Source organism: Cupressus sempervirens, chromosome 10, assembly GCF_028749045.1.
Source record: "Cupressus sempervirens isolate cs-2001-9-10 chromosome 10, ASM2874904v1, whole genome shotgun sequence".
In the NCBI taxonomy this organism is placed as follows: domain Eukaryota; kingdom Viridiplantae; phylum Streptophyta; class Pinopsida; order Cupressales; family Cupressaceae; genus Cupressus; species Cupressus sempervirens.
Window position 1 is genome coordinate 2,665,839 of NC_143127.1, and position 23,902 is coordinate 2,689,740.

Genomic DNA, 23,902 nt, shown 5'->3' on the forward strand with positions numbered 1-23,902 from the left:
ACCAAAATCTGTAGAAGAGGCTCTTGGTATGAATGATTCAGAGCCCTGGAAGATAGCCATGGAAGAAGAGATGGCAGCTCTTAAGAGGAATGACACATGGGACCTTGTACCATTGCCTGAAGGACGAAAACCTATTGGTTGTAAATGGGTGATCAAAAGGAAGATGGGTTCAGATGGAAGCATTGAGAAGTATAAAGCACGTTTGGTTGCAAAAGGTTACTCCCAGGTTGCAAGAATTGATTATGGTGAAATTTTTTCTTTTGTAGAAAAACTGACATCCATTCAATTTTTACTTTCTATTGCAGCAACTTATAATTTAGAAGTTGAGCAGATGGATGTGAAGATAGCTTTCCTTCATGAAGATTTGGAGGAAGAAATTTATATGACATAGCCAGAGCACTTTGTGGTGGAAGGTAAAAGTCATTTGGTTTGTAAATTGAAGAAATCCTTGTATGTTCTTAAACAAAGTCCTAGGATGTGGTACCAGAAGTTTGATACATATGTATTGAGTTTGGGATTTGTGCGATCCAAATTTGATCACTGTATATACTACAATTCTGATGGTGATTATTTCTTGGTTATTGCCTTATATGTTGATGACATGGTGTTTATTGGCAATAGCCGTAGGGGCCCACCCACCCGCATAGAGAAAGATGGGCGGTATGGAAGAACTGCTATATCTATCTGGGGAGGGCGGGGCTATATAGATAGTCGATAGTCGATAGTTGATAGTCGGGCGGCAGACAGAGACGGTAGTTCCGAATCATCCGGTTCTCGCCTGTGTGAAGGTAGGGCCGAAGAATCATCCGGTTTCATCCGGTTTCATCCGGCCGGGGCTCCATCCGCCATAATAGTTTAGGCGGCCCCGGCGTATAAAAGATTTGATTGCAGAATTAAAATCTCAGCGCTCAACAAAGTTTGAAATGAAAGATCTTGGTGCAACAAGGTACGTTATGGGAATGGAGATTATAAGAGATAAGCAAAACAAAAAGATTTGGCTAGGACAGAGTAAGTTGTTGGTAATATTCTAAGAAGATTCAATATGCAGGATTCCAGACCATTGAGTGTTCCTGTTACTATGGGAACAAAGCTTTCTAGCTCACAGTGTCCTTCATCCCCATTGGAGATGGAAGAGATGAGTCGAGTACTGTATCAAAGTGTTGTTGGAAGTTTGATGTATGCTATGGTCTGTACAAGACCAAACATTGGCCAAGTAGTGGGATTTTTTTCTCGTTATCTGTCTAACCCAAGAAGAGCACATTGGGATGCAGTAAAAAGAGTTTTCAAATACTTGCAGGGTACCTCAGAGTACTATATATGTTTTCATGGAACATGAAATAAGCATTCCTTGGATATTCGAGGCTATGTGGATTCAGACTGGGCTGGCGATATTGATAGAAGAAGATCCACCAGTGCATGTGTTTACATTATTCGGTGGTGCAATCAGTTAGATGAGCAAGTGACAAGCTGTGGTCGCTTTGTCCACTATAGAGGTAGAGTAAATGGCAGTTACTCATGCTTGCAAGGAAGCCATCTGGCTTAAGAGACTGTGTTCAGATATAGATTTCAAACAGGGTACAGTGACAATTTATAGTGACTGTCAGAGTGCAATCTGCCTAGCGAAGAATTCAACATTTCATGTCAGGACCAAGCACATTGATGTACAATATCATTTTGTGAGAGATATGGTCGAGGACGACAAGTTGAAGCTAGAGAAGGTGGAGACTTTGGTGAATGTTGCTAATGCATTAACTAAGCCCATGAGCACAGAGAAGTTCAAATGGTGTTTGCAGTCTATGGGCCTCTCGGTCCCTAGCAATTAGGTCCATGACACTGTGGATCCCCTAACTCTTGCAAGGTGTTTGACAAGTGGGAAAATGTTGAGAATCGCGTCTCAACCTTGGAAGCTTTTTCTGGAAAACTCTAGAATTTTTTTAAAAAATTCTAGAATTTGTTTGTAGTAGTTTTCCACATGTTTATGAGTTGGAAAAGGTGTATTAGTTGTTAAAAATGTGTCTAGTCTTTAGAACAATATAGAAGGGCTATTTTTAGAGTTTAAACAACTCATTATATGACTTTTATGAGGGTCTAAACTAGAGGACAAAATTATGGACGAAAATGCTATTCTTGGAGTTACAAATGACAAGTGGGTAACACGTGGCATGGTTGTTTTGCCCATGGTTTTGTAAAACCACAAATGGTTTCCAAGTGACATATCACTATAAAAGGAGGGCCTGGGGAGGTGTTTGAATCATCGAGTTCAGTTTGCAAGACTAGTGCTAGATGGAGTCCGAGTTCAACTTCGAGTTGTGGTGATGTGTTCCTGTAAGAACTTGCATTGCAAGTGTATTGCAATCTTCTAGATTTGAGAATACATTGTGCGGGTTTTGGAGGGTGGGGTTTTTCTCTCGGAAGGGTTTCCCCACGATAATCATTGTGTTATGTGTTCATTGTTATTTTTTATTATGTTATTATGCATTTCTTGAGATCTTTGCAATAGTTAGTCAAATTTGCATTATCGTCCTCTCAAAGATTAGCGTAGGAAGCGATTCCGCGCACCTTAGCTTCCTTACACTTGAAGGGCTCAAGAACTCCTTTTCCTTCTTTTAAATTCATCTTTTTCATTTTATTTAGGCTCTCTAGGTTATCTCTTGGTTCTAGCATTTATAATCTCTTGGCTTTTATAACTTTCTCTCTCTTGCACTTGCTTGCTACAACAATCTCTCATTTTCTATAACACTCTTGAATTTCTACATTAGTGTATGAATCTCTCTTGGTTTTCTCAAGCCTATTGAGTAATACCATTCTATCCATCTTGTTCCTTTGAGCATCTTGGGATTCACTGCATCCTCTATCTATTAAGTGATTTATCATTTATCTTTTAATCTATCTGTTTCATTGTTGTGGAGGTAGAAACACCAAAACAAGGACTTCATTGCGACAAGCCTCCAAACAAACCCCAAACATTTTTTCTCTCTTGCATGTGTGTGTAGGTTTATGTAATCTCCTTATCATAATTATGGGCCGATTGATTTAGCATATCTCTAACCCATTCTTATTTTAATTGTTTCGATAGGAGTTTGTTGTGTCTTTTGTCGGCACATAGTTTCTCCCTCGACGGGGTATTTATGAATATTCATGTCCGCGAGGTTGAGTTGTTTTACTATGAGACTTTGGATTATTTCATTGTACTGTGAATTCCTTTTGGGGTTCAGTATTGTTCGCCATTTCAGAAGTGAAAGATCTTTCATAAATGATTCTTCCTATTTCGGTGGGATTCAACCCTCGCCCTATTTCATCCTCTGTAATACTTTGCTTGGATCTGGCAAATCAAAGCACCATCATTGTTTGCAACTATAATCTCTGTTTAATGTTTTGTCCGTATTCAGTGTTCATTTGACAATTTGAAGCTAATTAGCAATTTGTGTTTATAACAATATCATTGATCAATTTTGAAATACCAATCTAATTCTGTTGTTCGTATCCACCCTTGCATAGTTCGTACAACCTTTTCTTATTCCCACAATATGAACCACAACTCGTACAACCTTCTTCTACATAGTTATCTTGTCCGACCTTCCTATCTACCATACTGTAGACCTTGTGACACCATACACTAACAGTCATAACACATCCCTCTCTGATTGTACAATCACGGTCAACACCGTACACTGTACATGCAACTTTCCTCCTTACACCCTTACAGTATGACCTCCCAACATCCAACAACATACAACCTACATGACATCACAGTATGATCATTTTGTGCATCACTATCTAGCAGAGAACCTATAGGTTGGCCACCGTACGACAAAAATCAGGTTACTTGCATGAAAAGTTTGAAGGTCTCTCTCTCTTGTGCGTAGCTAGTATGAAACATTATAGTGGTATCAGAGTGAGTGATCCTATTAGCCTATGGACGGTGAATGAAAGTTTATACTTGAAAATGAAGAAGATCCCACTCAGTTGATAGAATGTTAGATTCACGAGAACCCACTCTTGCTGAAGTCATGACATTACTAAGGGAGCTTTCAAGGAATTAGGCACAAACCAACGATACTCAACGACTCATGGAAGAAACTTAGTGGAAACTGGCCAAAAATAAAATATTGGCGAACAAAATGGTCACAGGGACTATTGAGTTATGAGAAAGGCAAATCCTCATTTGGCACACTATCAACCCTCCATGCCAACTTTCCCTCCACGGACATAGGTGTTGCACAGAGGAAGGGAACCAATCTTTGAGGAAGTTCAAGAACAATTGAAAGAAGACTTGAAGAATGCAAACTTGGAAGGGGATATATCCTACAAAGATTACACAATTTTGAGAATGCGATATTTTGGGGGTGGAAACCAAGGATATTTTAATGATGATCTTAAAAGGAAGTTGAGTAAAGTGAATTTGTCACCACTTGATGGATTCGGATCAATATCTGCTTAGGCATGGTAATGAAGGCTAATGCTTAGTTCCAACTCAACTTGATGCCATAAGAGGAAGCACTTAAATTTGTAGTACTCCACTTGGAGGGAGTGACACATGATTGGTGGTATAATGGCACATTTACGCTAGAACATGACCAATTAAATACTTATGCAAAATTCACAGAAAGGTCGATAGATCAATTTGATGGCAAAGATTTGGAACTTAATCTCAAAGAACTGGTGCAACTAAGGCAAATTGGATTGGTTGACCATTGCATCTTGAAATTTCAGAAACTCTCTATATTGGTTACAAACATTTCCAAAAGGAGACAAATAGTACTATTCATGGACGGATTGACAAAACCATTGAGGGGTTGGGTAAAGAGTTTCAATCTTGCCACCCTCTTGAAGGTTATTGAAAATGCGGGAAGTATGGCATCATCATCGACATCTTCCACTTGAGGTTACTCCTACTCCAAACTGCCATTGGTTTCGAGGGACAAAGACAACAAGAACTCCGAAGGAAGAAATTATGTATCACCTGTAAGGAGCCATGGGAACTTAGGCACGGATTCCTTGGAAATGGAAAAATACACATCGAAGTTGTATTTGATGATGAGGATGATCAGGAAGATTTACCCACAGAGGATGGTCACCCACAGGACCCCAAGGGGGTCAACTTGAACCGTATAGAGAAGATCACTACTTTGGTACAATGTACAGAATTCCAGGTATGAGGAACCCTTTAGGGGCACTGTAATCATTTGGCCAACAACCTCTGTCGCTGGTTTCTGCTTGGTATAAGTGGTATAAAAGCCAACAGATCTAGTTTGTTCTTGAGTACGCAGATCTATCCATCTCTAGTAACAAGATTGAGATAAGTGCTAAGCGCGAAGAGAATTTCTCTGTAGGGCTACACCTTGGTGTTGGGATTGAGATTCATATTTCTTATGTTATTTGTCTTATCTTTAACCGCTAGTCGATTGTTGTGTATAAGTCTCTCCTGTAAAACTTCAATAAGTGTCTTAGCATATCCCATATCTCACTTGTAAAGGAAGATGGCCTAAGTTCCAACAATTTGCTAGCCAGGAGGGAGTTGAAAGAATTAATGAAGCTAGTATGGAAGGACTGTATGAAGTACCTCATGTCCAGCCTAGTATAGAGGATCTAGTCGTGAATGAAGATATACCTGATATTCAGACTCATGAAAGGAGTCTAGATCGCCAAGTAAGAACTTATGTACCTCCTCAATTGAAACCTGAAGGTATATATAAGAAGGATGCATATAGGCCTAATCCATTGAAGAATTTCTTGTCAAAATCTACTTTAAGCATTTTGAAATCCCTAGGATGAAGGGAGTAGAGCTTAAACTAGAATATGACCCTAGTTAAACATTTCAAACCAAAATGTTGCCTATCTTTCCTCTCGAAGAAATAGAATACAGCAGAATGTAAATTTTGTTCATTTTGGTGCCATCAAAGTCACTATTGGCTCATTAATTGCATAAAATATGAAACTTGCGTGCAATTTAGCTCTTTGTGACAGAAGACAGGTAGATTACAGTCATGCTTGTCAATTATCCAGTCTTTTTAGAATGTCAAAAAACTCTGTATGCTTTACATACTATCTGAACCTTACTGTTGCTACTAGAGATAAATCTAGTGCTGACGTTAAGTATGGGTCCTTGAATTGTTGGGGTGTCTTCAGTTCTCTTCATGGTATGAAAATGTTTGGACCTTTTAAATATGCCTCAGTCCAAATTCAGGTCCTGTATAGCATGACAAATACCAACAATCTTGCCATACTTGACAATTTGCCTTATGCTAGAACACTGAATGGAGAAGTACAGTTACAAAAAGGTCATGTCAATACTGTTGATATACCTGTAGGATGGAGACCTAACTGGATGCAACATGTAGCTTCTAAACTCTTAGAGACCACTAAAATAGTTCACCATGTGTCTCATAATCGTATTGACATTTTACCTCGATCTCTTTCTTCTAGAACTCATAACCCCTTTATAGAACAATTCGAAGATGCTTGCTCTTCTTATAGCTCTTCTGATAGTTACCGGAAGCTGAAGAAAGGCTAATCTTCTCGTCGAAATGGAAGAAGAATCACCTATTAATATAGGCTCATCTGAGTTAATACTAAACAATCTGCATAAAAATGGAGATGATATACATCGTCATCAATCATGTAGAGCATACAAATCAGATTCATAATGCTCCGACTCAGAGATTTGACTCTGTAGAAAACTCCTTACAAGAGTTATCCACCTCTTTAGATTGGCTTGCATATCAAGAAAAACAGCTAGAGCAAACAGCCATGGTTATTCCCACATTGCTCCAGGCACTCGAGAATAAATAAAAAAGAAATGACAAACTCTTAATGATGCGAACTAGTTGTAACATCCCAACTTGGTACTTAGACATTGATCATGGTGATGATCCTAAGTATAACGTAGAAGGATGGATAAATACTTTTCTTATCATAGGAGCATTGTCTGGAATTATTTATGGGGAATAGCAAGAGCCTGGTGGAATGGGAAAAGGGAATCAGAAAAGGAAGCCAAGGTTTGCCAAAATTATCAGACTCAGACTATGGTAGACCCAATCACTGGTCAAACTGTATAACAAGAAGTCCAATTGGTTCGAATCAAATGTCTAATGAATGAGCTTGTTAATGAGTTTTGTCCTGAACTTGTAAATAGACGAGCGAACAATCAAGAATATACTTTAGATGAAATGCTGTGATTTAAAAGATTTTTCTGCATATTCTTAGGACTTACGAAAACTTTTGTATTGGCTTATTGAACAAAAACAGATTGACATGGAAAAAACTAAGTATCTTGAAGTATTGCCATATGATATTGCTGATAAGGTTATGACATACTTAGATCTAAGGAATTTGACACTTGAAGAGTCCCATTTCTGATCTCATTTAGTTTGCCAAGGATCAAGTTTTAAAGCTCATTGATGATTGCAAGTACCAACAGAAATTTACAAAACATGAAGCACGAGGCAGAGCTCCTTCTTTCCTTGATACTTATGACTGTCATCCATTCATCAAATCTCAACGTAAAATGCAAAAACACCATAAGAAGCCTAAAAAATTACGTTTCCAACCCAGAATGTTTCCTCACCGCCACTCTTATGCACCAAAAAATTGCTATCTTCGCAAGCACACTCATCCTCGCCCACAATCTCAACAAATCATCTGCTATATCTGCAACAAAATTGGCCATAAAGCCCCTCATTCTTCTTGCCGCAACAAAGCTGCCAAAGTCGTATATTCTGATCCTACTGCAGCAGTGTGGCGGGATGTAGTAGATGAAGAAGAATATTTATATATGCAAGATAATATTTTGAACCTATTATTGAAGAAGAAGAAGTCTCTGAAGAAGATGATGCTCATTTAGATGATCTTGCAACCATTCTACAAGAGACTGAAAGACAGCTTGAGCAAGAAGATGATGAGGAGTTACCCACATTGATGATGAATTACACACGTAGAGGAAGAGGAAGAAACCATTGGCAAAATCATAGAGGAAAAGGCAGACACTCTTTTGGAAGAACATTTGATCATCCACAATCTTCTGGCCCACCTGCAATGTCCTATCTACCACCATTTCAAAAGGAACCAGATTTTGAAGGTTTTACACAAGATTTTTAGGATTTTAATATGTACCAAACTACAGAGCCTTTTGAACAGGAGTGCCAAAGGCCAATCTCTTTCACACCTCTCACTGTTGAGCATAATGGTAAAAAATTCTTTAAGAAATCCTAGCAAAGAGGTTAGAATTGATCCTGTAGTTCAAGCTCTGTCTAATTACCATATTTTCTGTGAAACTCCTAAAATTGTGAGATCTGAACCTTTTGTGATAATCCAAGAAGCTTCTGAACCCTTTACTTCCTATTCAGGCCTTAGTCATAGTCAGTTTGTAGTCAAAATCCAAGGAGAATATAGTGATGAAGAAGCTATTTCCCCTAGTGTACCAGATCCCAATAATGTCAAAATGGTTATGTCTGTCTTACCAGACCCTAATCCCAAGCTAGAACCAAAATCTAGTTCATCTACTCAGTGGCAAGTTTTCTCAATACGTAAGTGTCATCATTAATGGCAAACAGTATGATGCCCAGATAGATACTGGAGCATCCCTCTCTTTCTGTAAGGAACAAGTTTTGGACATCTAGGAACAATTGACTTAGAAAACCATTTATACTGCTTGTGATGTACAAGGTAATGAGTTTCATTGTGATAAATATAGTCACCAACAGATAGCCCAGTTAGAAGGGAGAAACTTCAAGTGTGATTTCTTTGCCATGCCATAAATGCCAGTAGACGTATTGTTTGGTGGAAATTTTATAGACAGGTAGATTCCATTTGGGTGTACAAAAAAGAGTATCATGTTCACACTTCAAGTAGAAAAGATAAGTACTCTTAGATTAGTATATTCTTCTGAGAAATTCCCAGCTATCAGTAGAATACAAACTGTTGAGCCACTTGCAGAGTAAAAAGCTGCCATTATCCAAGATATATGTACAGAAGATCCTCAGAAGTTTTGGCAAAATGAGATGTCAGAGATGGAAATAAAACTGCAACCAGGTGCAAAAATGAGTAGTGTCAAGAAGATTACAATACCAACACATGACTATGATGATATGCGTGAAGCCATTGAAGAGCTAAAAAAATGGAAGTATATTGTCCATTCTCAGTCTGCTTTTAATTGTTATGCATTTATGGTTAACAAAGAACGTGAAAAGAAAAGAAAAAAAGAAAAGAATGGCTATTAATTATAGACCATTAAATGCAATAACAGTACCTTTTCCATATACCATTCCAGATAAATATTATTTATTACAAAAGGTAACCAATGCTAAAATCTTCTCACAGTTTGATTGCAAATCAAGATTTACCAGATTTGAGTAAAGAAGGAAGATCAACACAAGGCTGCATTCAGTTACCCTTTTGGTCACTATGAATGGACAGTAATGCCTTTTGGATTGATGAATGCTCCATCTTACTTCCAGGAACGTATGGACACGATATTTTGTGGTTGTGAAAAATTCTTATGTGTCTATAATAATATAGATGATATTCTTGTTTTTAGTAAAAACATTGATGAGCACAGATCTCATCTAGACACATTTTATAGGTTATGTTTGAATTCTAGGATTGTTCTGTCCCTATCTAAAATTCAATGGTGTTCAAACTCATGTAAATTCCTAGGTATGATTGTTAATTCTGGTAAATTTGAGGTCCAAACTCACATAAAAACAAGAATTATTGAATTCCAGCCTCCTCTTAATACTAAGGAGCTGCAAGGATTCCTAGGTATTTTGAATTGTGTAAATAATTTGTATCCGAGAGTAGGTTTTGAAAGGGAACCATTACAACTATTACTGACAAGGAAAAAGCCACAATGACCTCTATACATGATGAAGCTATGAAGAAGATCCAACAAAAGGTACAAGACCTCCCTATACTTCATGTTCCTGAAGAGCACACAAATACAGTAGATGAATTAGTATATTGACAAATTTTCCAATTTAAACTTTTATCCAAACAATTAACTTCAAATGCTGAAATGAACAATTATGCACATGAACACTATAACACAAGATTTATGTGGAAACCCAATGCGGGAGAAAACCACGGCAAATAATTGCTTTCTTATATAAACTGTTCTTTTACAATTGTTTTGTAGGCTACAACCAACTAGAGGCTACGACCTCTATGTTTATGAGCACCGACTCACTGGAAGCTCCAACTCCCACACTTTACAGGCTCCAATTTACAAGAAGCTCCAACTCCCTTTGCTGTCTTCGTGAGCACCCACCCACTGCACAAAAACTCTTTTTCCACCTTGCAGTGTTGCTTACTCAACCGATGATGGACCTTATTTTTCACTTCAAAACTGAATGCCTTTCCTTTCTCAATCTACTATATATTGTAGTCTCGAATCACTTTCTCTCCACAATAAAAGTTCTGATATATATCATATGTCTTTCTCTTCAAGCACACTCTCTTTCCTTTATTTAAGCACCTCTATATCTTGCTTCCTCTTCTCAATTCTCTTCTTTTAATCCTGTCATAAATAAATCTTATTTCAATTTTGCCACGAACGAATTTCTTTTATACTTCTTATCTTTGTCTCATTACTTCAGATATTCTCTTACTCCAACCGAATACTTCACATACTTCAGACTTCTCTTTTTCCTCTACATTTCATTGCACTCTTATTCTTCTCCACTGCTTACTCTTCCATATTTAATTATTCTTCTTTTTAAATTTTCATTCACAACTCTCTATTTTCTTCACCATTCTGCCCCTTTCTTCATATACACTCTTTGTTACTTTCTCAGCACTGACTTCTCTGATCTTTATGTCACTATCTTTTTCTTCATTTTTTAATTCTCTATATATGTGTTGCGTATACCTTCTCATAAGGCAAGGCCCTTCAAAATTTGCGTCTCTTAGGAAGAGGTATCAAAACATTTCTCAACTATAAATCACTGCCTGTTAAGTCATTTTTTCGTCTGCATACTATGGACTCTAATTAGTAATTTTCGTGCTTTCCATGTTATAAATATGTGGTTGCCGTGAACTGCCTTTAATCAATCGGGCTTCCGTGCGCTATTTTCTCGCCAGTCTACATATCATCTTCACGTTATCATTCACTTCTTAATATTTATGTGATTATATTTATTGCTTGGGCATGATATTAATCATTGATAGACATTATCATGGGCTCCAACCCTTAGTAATTAGAAATTGTTGCTTCAAAAATAATGCTCCGTCTGTCTTTGCTTATTCAAGAATTATTATTTTTATCGATAACATTGTTTCACTGCCAAAACTTTAATCAATCTGAAGTTTCTAAATAACTCCCGACAGCAAGATGTAAGGTCTTTATATTCGTCGCTTTTAACATTCAATAGCCCATGCATCTGACGAAATACCATAATTCTGATTGCTGCTTACAAACTTCAGAAGATGCTGATTTAATATATCATAAGGCTGATGTGATTCAAGTCTTCATTGATTGTTATCTCAAACATCTCTGCCGCTTTATCTACAGACTTTGTATCTTGTGATCTAGAGGCCTTTATCACAGCTTTGAAATATCTTTATTTTGTTTGATGAACTGGATGTCGCTTAAGGTATATGTTGTTTTTATCTTTGTATGCCTTATACATATTCTTTTCATAGTCACTGCCAATCACGACTTCCATCTTAATACATCTTTGCCTGTCAAGTCAAATATCAATAGTACCTTCTTAATCATCGTGAATATTTTAGTCAACAAGTGTTATGTCTGACATGTCTCAACCTATTTCAAAAGTCACGATATACATATACAAACAAAATTCTGTCATCCCTATAACTTTTACTTCATATACTCTAGTTTGGTTATGTAGACACGACATAGACCCACATTGCTCTATTTCATTATTATCACTGCCATCTCTGTTTATGTTTGCTCGCCAAGCTGCTAAAGATACCTATGAAAACATTGCACTCCATTGGCATAATATAGTTGTTATTTCATCCAATATTATGATTCTTCCTATTCCATCATAGATATTACGGTAGCTTTATGTAGACGATATCATAGGATAGAATATAACTCTTGAACTTTCTCTGATTAAACATTAATTATACTGACAATAGTTTACCTAAACTATCTTGTTCATATAAACTTTCCAATAATTCCTTTATTCTTTCTTTGACATCAATGAAAACATTTCCATCAATCTCCCTGCTTGGCTTTGACATCAATGAAAACATTTCCATCAATCTCCCTGCTTGGCTTTGACATCAATGACAATACTTTCATTAGTTCCCACAACACAGGATTTTATCTTGTATACAGATGCTTATGGTACTGCTTGGGGAGGACATTTGTGCATTGTCAAAGATGGTAAAGAATTCATTGTAGAATATGCCAGTGGTGTGTTTTTTGAGGAAGTTAGAAAGTGGATCTCTTTTTAAAAGGAAATTTATTGCATCATAAAATGTTTAAATAAATTTGCTTTGAGGAAGTTAAAAAGTGGATCTCTTTTGACAAGGAAATTTATGGCATCATAAAATGTTTAAATAAATTTTCTCTAAAATTGATGCACTTGCCAAAGTTTGTCATTCACAGATTGCACAAGGTTCTTGACATTCAAAGAAAAGGATCATGGAAGAAAAGATGGTAGAGGAAAATATGTCCGATGGCAAGAATATTTAAAGCAATACAATTATGAGGCTCAACATATTCTAGGGAAACATAATGTTGTTGCTGATCATTCGAGGAGACATAACCCTGGTGTTTTCATGCAGAATCGTCGTAATCCTCCACCTTGTCCAGGATTCCACTTATCCAAAGAATTTGATATTTATTACAGAACTCTCCATTTAATTGCACAGAGAAGTTGTCTAATGAGTGGAATCAACACTAAATTCTTACACTGCAAACTATTCTACAGACACTTATGCATTTGGGATGTATGATAGAACCAGTGATTACAAATGATGCCTATGGAGAATTCACTATGCTTTGGGTCAAAATAGATTGTCATTATCTCTTAATGCTTGATCTTATCATGAAACCTTTCTTCACTTGGCTAATTACATGCATTGCCCCATGTACTGTGCAATTATTAGATTTCTTTGGATATGCTGGTCTTGATAAAGTTAATCTCGATCATAAACTTGACCTTGAAGTTGGTGTACGAGTCATCACAAACATGAGGCTTAAGTGGGAATCTTACTTTTCACCACACCTAAAATATGATGACAACCAACAAGATTGGAATATTTGAAATCGCGTTAACCTTCTGGCTCGGTGGAGACCACTCACATGGGAAGATGTTTTTGATCATGGAGAATTGACACCTACATCTAGCTCATCGTCGACAAGCACATGGAGTCATTATAATTGTAGTCCTTAAGGGGAATCTTTGTACAAGGTCGTCATTGTCACTATTTATAATGTAGACATACCGCCTTAACTGGTTTACTCGGTATCCCCGGTTCCAAGTCACTTTTTACCTGCTAGGTTGCTATAAATAAGCTCATGTAGAAGCATACTAGGCATCAGGTTTTCATTTGTCTTGAGTGTTAAGTAGAGTCCAAAGTATTATCCTTTTGTGTATCCTCTTTGCATAAGCGCTTTGAGTGATCTTCCTTATAGATTAAAAACAGAGTGATATGGGTTGTAAGTCTTTTTGCATTATAAGGTTTATTTGATAATAGTAAGAAGTTGTGATCATTCGGCCAATAGCCTTTGCCGTTGGTTTCTGCCTGGTATAAGTATCATTGGTAATGAAGAAGTTTACCTATAGAAGCACACACAAGTTTCCAAATATTGCTGGAGGAACACTCTTACCTTGCACACACATTGTTCCCCAACTTAGTATCAGCATGGCTAATCACATAGTGATGAAAGATTTCTTTATAGTAGGCCTGAATGATATGGAGGTCATTTTGAGCATACAGTGGATGGAGTCACTAGATGAATACACACAGAGCTTCAAACGGATTGACTTGTTCTCAGAGGGATGGCCAAGGAGGGACCAAAGGAAGTTTGTGCACAACGGATGCAGGCCATTTTTTGGTATGATGACATTGCATGGGCTGCATATTGCTTCGTTTTGACAGAACTAATAAAAGGGCGACAAGCGTACCATCAGGATGATGAATTCCAAACCATTTTGAATGCACATAATAATTTTTTTGCAGACATTCTTCTTGGCATACCTCCCCATTGTGGTCTTGAGCATACCATCGAATTGGAAGCCAATGCCGAACTAGTTATCACCACACTGTACTGCCATCCCAAAGAATTCAAAGATGAGATCGAGAAGACAACTCAAGAACTACTTGAGAAGGGATGAATCCGTCCCAGCTCTAGCCCTTTCGAATGGTGTTGCTGAAAAAGGAGGATGAGACATTATGCATGTGTGTGGACTCCTGTGCATTAAACAAGAAAATAAAAAACAGATGTCCTATTCCTAGGATCGATGAAGTGTTGGATGAGTTGCATGGTGTGGTTTACTTTTCTAAAATAGATCTTTGCTTCGTATACCATTGGATCCACATATGGGAGGAAGACTTTGAAAAGACGACTTTCCAAGACAATACACGCCCTTTAGAAGGACATGATAAGAATGATGAAAGAGATGAGGGAAAAAATGAGACCAAGGAGAGAAAGGAAGTGTGGTGCATGAAGTGCAAAAGTGAAGGGCATGCCACGACCAATTGCCCCAAGAAATCCTTTTGTGATATCTTTCAAGTACTTAGACACTCCATTAAGGAGTGAGTGCTTGTATAATCTGAAGGCACTCAAGTGCTCTTCACATAAGGGGAACAAATAACCTCGCCTAGCATAACACCAGGACCCATAAGATCTAATGCCTCACCAGGCGGTTACTGCAACAACTGAAGAGGCAGCAACAACAACAACAATGCCACAGGTGCTATGAATGGGGTCACATCGCGCGAGACTTTTTGAGCGAGCAAGTTGGTTGAAGTTTTCTATGCAAATGGTGTGGTCTAGGCATCTACAAGGATGTTGACTGGCCTAAGGGAAGGCGATAAACATGATAGAAGTAATGCGTCTCGAATAGGAACTCCTTGCTATCATGAGACTCTAGGCCAAGAAAGCCACATACCTCGATCCATGTACGAAGAAGGAAAGATTGAAGGAAGTCGGAATAGAAACAAAACTAACAATGGAGAAGGAAAAAAGACAGACACATGGCATGACTAGTACCCTTGACATGAGAAGCCAACATCAAAACAAAAAATGTTACAAGTGATGGTTCTAGTATGAGTTATAGATCTACTGGAGACACGTCCACAACTAAAGGTGGCAGTCACCAATATTGGTGATAAACATAGTGGTCAAGTGATTGGCAACCATAAGACGAGAGGCCTTGAAGAATGACTTCTACAAGTGGTGCCAGAGACCCTATGTTGTTGATAGTGGATGTTGGACGGACCTTGATAATGGTGGAAATGGTAATCATGGGCCTTACCCTCACAACCATCATTGTGGATGGAGGATATGGAGTAAATGTGCTTCCAGAAGAGACATGGAAGGTCCTCGACAAACCAACCCTATGGACAACACTTGATAGGTGCTGACCAAAAACTAATTGGGACACTCATGGCCTAGAAAGTAACTATTGGGACCCAAGAATTCTTCCTCAACTTTGTGGTCATCTCCTTGGAAAAGAAGAGATACAACACCCTCCTTGGCAAAGCATGGCTCATTACAATAAATGCCATCCACAATTGGAAGAAGAATACACTTTCCATCAAGAACGAAACGAAGAAATATGGGATCAACCTCTAAAACCAAATAGTGAGCTAGGAATCAACATCAGATTTCAAATTTGATGAAGAGAAGTATGCTGAGGAAGAGATGGTAGCCCATGGTGAGGAGATGGCAGCTCGGGATGAAATTGCAACCCATAGGGTTATGATGGCAGTTGGCAGTAGTGAGATTGCGGTTAGTAGTAGTGAGATGGTAGTATGACCACATGATGTGCAAAGGGAAGGAGTAATATGTGACGGGGGTAAGATATCTTAGCAAAGTATGCCGGGAAGATCACCACCCTTTCCAGATTGGGGGGCAAAGTGGATAACATCCACATCATCCTAGTTGTCATTTGTAGCACACTTAGTTCTGCCCAAACAATTACCACAGTACAAGGTATTAGCTCCACACTATTAGGATCACTACCTCGCATGGGATTAGGCAACACAACCTATTGCACTTGTGGTTACACTAGCATTCGACACCTCCCACTCCGATAGTCACACCACCCATCATTGTTACCACCTCAGGGGCACGTTGACACCTATTCCACTCTCAGGTATGGCAGTAGTGGATCATGAAGGGGGTGGAATGGATGTAGAAGCTGACAGCTTATTGGCAAAATTCAAGATGGAAGTACAGGACATGCCATTGCCCCCACCTACCCTCATGATGGGGCAACATGGACAAGCCATCTAGTGCCACCCAGAGATTGAAGGATCTGTAGAGGGAGCTAGCACATCGGTGAAGAGGAGGTAGGAGCTACAGAAGGTGGTGGTGCAGAGAATCACATTCCTCATTTTGTGGAGTTGGAGGCTATGGCATCAACCACATGCGACAATGTAGATCAAGTAAGGTGGTTGGATATGGAATATGTGATTGTGGCAATTGAGGCATTTATTGAGGCTCATGATGGAGGGGATGCTAGGTAGAATTTTTCGAGTGCCTCTCAAGGCAAGGATGACCAGACACAGGGATGCAAGAAAAATTGTGGGAATGGAGTACCTCAAAAATTGTGATAGGATATAGAGGGCATGTAGTCATGATGGGCACTCATAAGGATGGAGAAGACTTTTAGAGACATTTTCTTGTAGCTTCAACGAGTTACATGGTAGGCTCATGAAGCAAAAGGGGAATAGGTTGTCCTATAGAGGAGAGTGCAAGAACTTGACTCTGAGTTGAGATAGGACATGGTTGTGCAGGTAGAAAAGGAGAAGTTGCCCTCTGCAAAGAAGGACCTAATGGATGCCTTGAGGTTGCTTGAGGCAGCTAGGGAGAAGTAGTTGATCGCTGAGAGAATTGAAGATTCTTTGATAATAACTACCATGTGTCACCACCTCTGCTACTCCAGAAACATCTTCTCACCCATCCCAGTAGTAGATTGGGATGTTACTTTCATTTTTTCTTTTTGTTGTCTTCCAGATGACAAGTTTTAGTGGGGGATGATGTAGGTGGTTGATAACACTTTTGTTAGTTAAGGGAAATTTAATAAATTAATTGTCTCCAAATGATGTGACAATTAGTAACCTCATGCAACTTGGAGCATTATTTGTAGGGGAATCAGGACAATTCTAGGGTGTCAATGTGGGGACTATAATGCTACAAATAACGATATTATTCTACCAATTCACATGTTAAACGCTTTTGTAATCTCTGCTTATTTCTGTTATCATTTATAGTGTATAATTCAGCATTGTTGAATGGTTAATATTGAAGGCACTATACAATATGGTTTGTTTTAGGCATCTAACAAAGATAGGCCATCCTTGAAACATCTCACTATTTGACCCCAGTTTCTTATGAAGACTATTAAGGTTAAACAGAAAGGAACAGGATGATGATTGTTGTGAAGTATTTCTTCCTTTCATCATAGAACTATGCTAAATATCCCATATTTGCATCAGAGGAAGGGACCTGAACTTCTAATATGTCATTTAGTGTTTCTTTATTTGGTTTAGGTTCTAGTAATTATCAGGCGTGCATGGTCATTGTAAATTCTTAGAGAACCTTGAACTATCATCCTAGAATATTATAAGGTCTTTTACTCATTGCTAAAATAAAACACCTGAATTGCCAATATAGTTAGTGAACAATTGCACTCGTTCATCACTAGCACTTGTATGGATCCTTGATTTATTCTAGACAATGAATACCATTAAATGATTGCTTTGCTTTCAATAAGTGATCAGTAATGATAAGAAAATAAGTAAAGCTATGGTACTTAAAAGGCAGCATATTTTCTATGTATCTCTTGAGACAGAATAAATGACAAGAATTAGTTCTATTTTTTAGTATTGTTAGAGAGACATTAAGTATGGAAGTTCCTTTGCTATCTCTTTTTATTTCAAAATAAATGCCTTCTATATTCCATACTGGACAGGATCTCATTGCTTGTTTGTTATCGTTCTTTAATGCAATACTGTGGGACAGTCAAGAACTTGTCATTTTAGGCTTGTAAAGAGCTTGTCCTCTCTTTTTGTTAATTTATTGAAATTGGGTTATTCTTTGAGACTATTAGTTGCATTTTTGATAGTTACCTTTCATTCGGTTTGAAACTAAGTTGGTCCAGCACAATGGTATTCAGCTGTGGTCCAAGGAAAACTTTGTCTTCACAGTGGAGGCTGTATGATAAATTCACATTGATCAATCATTGTAGCCACTCAGACATTAAAATGTTTAATCAATGAAGAATATATCAAGGGAATGTACTCGTGGATAAATCATCAAGCATCATAAACATTTGGTGGAGATATTGAGCCAAATATTTGGCAACCCAGGGAGTCATTGAGATATCATCCTGAAATCGAAATTCTTGTTTCCTGTACAATACACTAATGAAGGAAAAGTATATGATATTAGTCTCTATTGGCTGTATTATTGAGGAAACATGAAATGTGTTCTTGAGAATGATATTGTATGTTAAAAGGAAAATATGCGTGATCTGCATAGCAGTGATTGAGTACTTTGGTTAAGGTTCATTTTTAAAGATTTGGTTCTATTTTTATGAGTCGTGTACTTGGTAAGTTTCATTCAGTCAATGTGGAATGAAGTAGTGCACGTTACAATTTGGCCCCCCAAAGATTTCTTTCGCTTTCTATAGCAGATTCTCTTAACCATTTCATTCAGTATAATCTAGATTTGTTATTGAATATTTCAAACTCCACGAGCTTTGAAAGGAAAGGCTTCATTAGTAATAAATTGTTTTTGTTTTCTTGGGATTTCTCTGTTGTCAATTTGACTCATGTAACTATTTTGTCTCTTTCGTCTATAGGAGAGGTACAGTCAAGTTCCACAGAAGACTTACAATCTCTTTACAAGCATGTAAGAAACCGATCTTGAGGGCCTACACCAAGTGCTTGCAGCAAATGTTTTAGGTTTCATACGATTGGTGGTTTATATTTGTATCACATGTTGTCTGAATTGATGCATGGATTGTGATATGATTCTTTTCTGATTGTATGACTGAACTGTCGCTACACTTCCCTAATGCCCCTGCAAGATAATGAATTGGTATCATCCCCATTAGTTGTATATCATCTTTTCAAATGTATAAATTTCTTCTTCAGAGTGGTCTTAGATTCTGAAGCATGTTATACCTTAACTTCATTGTTTAACTTATGCAGACATGCTACATGAATAATGTTTGAATCTATCAAACCAGACTTCCTAGGCATCAGACTTTCTTCTTTTAAATTTCAACCGAGTAGAATTCCTAAGATTTTGGCTGTGTTGGTTGAGTATGGATGACAGTTAAAACCAACTGAATAAAATTTACCAACTGTAAAAAATTTGAGACATTTTCTACAAATTTACACTAAGCATCACATTTTTACTTTAGATAAATACTCCAATGGTGGCACGGTTGTGAAATATCACCAAAATGGTTTGTAACACATTTTTATGTTCTATCTATAACTTGCGGCATTCTTCCCCACACATTATTTTTTAATTGCTTCAGTTTCCCTATTGATAGAAATTACCCTCTACAGAATTTGTTTCTTTATTTGTGCATGGTGTATATTGGAGATCACTTAAAGAATTCCAGCATTAAAATGCCAACTGACTGTAAAGTTTATAGACAAATCCCAATCCTGCAGAGCCATTAAAGATCTGTGAATTCATCTTGCTTTTGACTTTATCTTTGCACTCTTTGTTATTCTTTTACATCCATGTATCTCATTTATTGTCGTTAATATCTAATGGGGCTGCCTAAGCTCTTCACGGAGAAAACCAATGGAAGCTTAGGGTTTTCTCCAATTTGGCCTAAAGAGGCTAAGCATGATTGGTATTTCTACATTTAAGACCCAAAACTTTGAGAATAGAAAAGATCAAGGGGTTTTCTCCAATTTGGCCAAACGAGGCTAATGATGACTGGTATTTGATTTAAGATCCGAAACTTTGAGAATAGAAGACTTTGAAATGTAACCAAAATCACACATGAGATGTAGGTTTGCTACGGGCACGCTCATTCAATCTGCTAAATATGGAAGCCTCTTAGGTAACTTCATACAAACAGTGTGCAAATTACAGTCAGTATCATGCAACATAAAACTAAAGGTGTGTGTCGTACCCAAATATTTGATATACTCTTTATGAAAGAACACCCCTAATGCAAGGGTCTTATCAAACAATATTCCTTGAAGATCTAAGTTACCCTTTTATCTTATATCAAATATTATGTCTTTATTTTATTTTTATAGAAGCTTGTATTTCTATTGGAACATTTGAATGTCTTGGTGCAGGGTTAACCCTCAACCCACATTACAAGTAACTGCTAGCACTAAGTTAGAAGGTGCGTGGGTTCATTTATGTCAATGTCTATGCAGGGACCAAAATGGATCTTGATTAGACAATTTATATGCATTTATTAATTAATTTTAAAATTACAGTACAATACTTTTTTGAATGTTAATTTATTTAACAAATATAAACAAATTGTCTAAAATTTAGTACAATAGTTTTGTGAATATCAATTTATTTACCAAATAAAAAAGAATGACGAATCAGGTGCATTTTAGTCCCTATATAGTCATTTCGTTCATTTGTAGGGAAGTTTGAAGATTATTTTGGTCAATGAGAATTTATGTTCCAAGGTTTATGATTTGAAACCGAATAAATTGGTGGAAACAAGCATAACTTGGACGTTTCCAACGTTGGGACTAGGCATGCAGATATCTAGAGCTTAAGGGGTTTAAAATGTATCACATTATTTATCTTTAGAGTTATGGTACTTTTTCAGTTGGTCATTGAAAAAGGGATTTGATCGTCTCCAATTGTTGATCAAGGCCATGAATTCTATTGTCTTCGAGTTGGCATTTGAGATAGTGAGTTCTTTTAGATTAAGGTAAAGGCAAGTTTTGAAGGGGCTTTGAAACCCTTTACATCAAAGAGAAAGATAAACCATTAAACACTACCGGGTTTTAAAAGGCCCTGAAACCAGTTAAACAACTAAACCAGGTTTTACAGGGACCTGTGACCAACAGATGTGACCAGAAAAAACAACTTGGATAGTCCACAGACTGGAGCAAAGCAACCCGAAAAACCACCCAAACTAGTATCTAGCAAACCAGAAACGCATCCAGTTTACCATCACAATAAAACCAGTTAGCAAAAGGGAACATAGGATTTTCTTTTTGATTTGAAGTTTCCCTCTTGCGACCAAAGGATCATATCTAAAGGGGGAGCAGAAGACTTAGTCTTCTTCCTTTTAACCGTAATTCAACCATCCTCTAACTTTGTTGCATCAGCAACCCAATCCTCAGAAGACAAAGACCCATGGAACCCAGGGGACACAGAAGCTGTAGCAAACTCCCTGTGAGAATCAAACAACTTTTGGCCCCTAGGAGGAACATCCAAAATAGGGGGAGAGACCAAAACATCCACCTCAACCATCGGCTAGGAATGGATGCTATCCTCAGCCATAGAATCTGCAGGAACATCCAAAGAATGTTCCACCAAAGCATCCTCTTCAATGACCGGCTTAGAACGAACGCTAGCCTCAGTCATAGAATTTGAAGGAGCAACTCGAGGCTATTTAAACGTGTAGTGCTCAGAGGAGGCACCTGACCACCAAGAAGGTGGTTGCCTAGATTTGGATCTCCCAACAACACACTGAGCAGCAATGTGACTCGTAAAGAGACAATTCTTGCAACGAAAAGGGATACCCTCGAAATCCAACAATTGTGTCCAAGAACCCCTCGGGGAATCCAAGCAAATCGCCTCAGGAAGGCCCTTAGAAACATCCAAGTCTACAAGAAAGCGTGCACAGGTCAAATGGAGAATATCCAAAGTGTCAGCATACACATATAAGAAATCGCCAATAACATTTCAAATAGTTTCAAAAATCGAATTTTGCCAAAGATGTAATGGAAGATTAGGAAGCCGGACCCAGATAGGGAACTTATTAAAGGATTCCATGAGTGGGTCAAAATCCATATGCCACGGTTTGGCCATAAGTGGAAATCTGCCCAGCCAAAAAAAATTATTGTGACACAAAATCATCTTCTTGTCACTGGAACTTTGAAACTTAGCTATAAAAAAATCTTTTGCACACAGGAAGATGTGGACATTATTATCTATAAGTGGCATCCAGTTCTTGGAGATCCAGACATGTAGATCAACAAGAGAGGGCCAGTAACCTCGGAAGCAAAATATGGCAGCCAAAGAGGAAAGCTCTTCAGCCGTATGAAAAATATCTTCAATAGAATCTGGGTCGAGAGAAACCTTAATGCGTTTTAAAGCACTTATTGGTGTCACAAGAGGGGGTTTAGATGAACCTGCATGAGGGGGAGTGCCATGTAAGCCGGCTTCGAAGGTAGCCACGTTTGCAAAAGATCTGCCCCCCGAACATGGAGGTGACCCAGGAGCCGAGTGAGGGGCAGAGGAAGCCCTAAATCCACCTGCAACAAAGGCCGAATGCAGGGTAGCCCCTTCCGCAGACCGCCCAACATCATAACCACCCGCACGACCGACAGGCGCAGACATTGCAACGAAGGATGAGGATGCAAGAATGCCTAGATCAGGGGCACCAAATTTCGTAGCAGGAGAGGTGTGAACACCATGAGTGGGAGACCCAGCAATTCGAACAGGAGCAGGAGCCATATTAAGTCATATATTAAGTTTGAATAAGAGATAGTGAGTTGCTATTTGAGATAGCGGTGGATATTATTTTTTTGAGGGCCATAATAGAAAACCAATGTGAGATGGAGATGGTGCAAAATAGCGGTGAAGATTGTATCTAAATTATCAACCTTTTTCTTTCCAATATAAGGAGACAATTTTGATTCAATTAACCCGGCTACATAAGGTTTATTTTCATTCCAAAGAGCTTGGAGTGCATGGACTGCCCTTGTTGTAAGTTATATGTATACTATCTCATTCAATCCAATGTGTTTTTTCTAGACATAACAGAACAACGTTGCATGCATATATTATCAAGTTTGATGTAAGTGTTAGTAATACACACACACACACGAACTAATTTGGTTTAAATGTGTTTTAATGAAAAGAACAAAGTAATTGTGTATTATATTCCATATTTCCTTGGTTGGGTAGGCATGTTAATATTTTTCATTTTCTTCTTGGCCTAGTGACTTTTCTCCACAAGAAAATGGTCATCTACTTGCATCTCTACGGGAGAATTGTAGTCCACGAAAAAATGGCCGTCCATCTGTGTCTTCATGGGGAAATGATTGTTCCCTTGTATCTCCTTGGGAAAATGGTAGTCCACAGGAAAATAGTCTTTAGCTTGTGTTTCCATGGGAAAATGGTACTCCATGGGAAAATAGTCGTCTGCATGTGTCTCCACAGGAGAATCTTGTCCATAGGATAATGGTTGTCTATGAGGAAGTGTTTCGTCCGAGGGAGTATGAGGTTGTCTGTGGGGACATGTTTCGTCCACGGGAGAAAGCTTAGTCCATGAGAATTGGTTCCATGGATGCTTGGGTTTCTTGGCAATTTGTTTCTTCGGATTTCTGTTTGCCAGGTGTTTCTATCTATTGTGCTTCGGCCTCTCCATACTACATGCTGAAAGTGATGATTATTTGGATACACAACATTACATTCTCAGTTGCCTAAAATAGATAAAATGTTTGCACATTAGGTAAAGCTATTTTGAGAAGCATCAATTATTCTGAAAAATGAATGCTAGCGATTGGACATTAGTCG

At 38.0% G+C, this 23,902-nt stretch overlaps 1 protein-coding gene across 4 annotated transcripts in view; it reads left to right on the plus strand.

Annotated features, from left to right (window-relative positions):
• LOC149532257 (uncharacterized) overlaps positions 1-19,409 on the plus strand; it is a 43,622-nt gene extending 24,213 nt beyond the window's left edge. For 2 of the 4 annotated variants that reach the window (XR_016356694.1, XM_089803168.1), the window contains exon 2: positions 19,008-19,409. The gene's annotated coding sequence lies outside the window, so the exon portion shown is untranslated. Of the gene's footprint in view, positions 1-18,269; positions 18,741-19,007 lie in introns of those variants that run through there. The other 2 variants (XM_089803170.1, XM_089803169.1) reach the window with 2 other exon arrangements.
• The last annotated feature ends 4,493 nt before the right edge of the window (positions 19,410-23,902 follow it).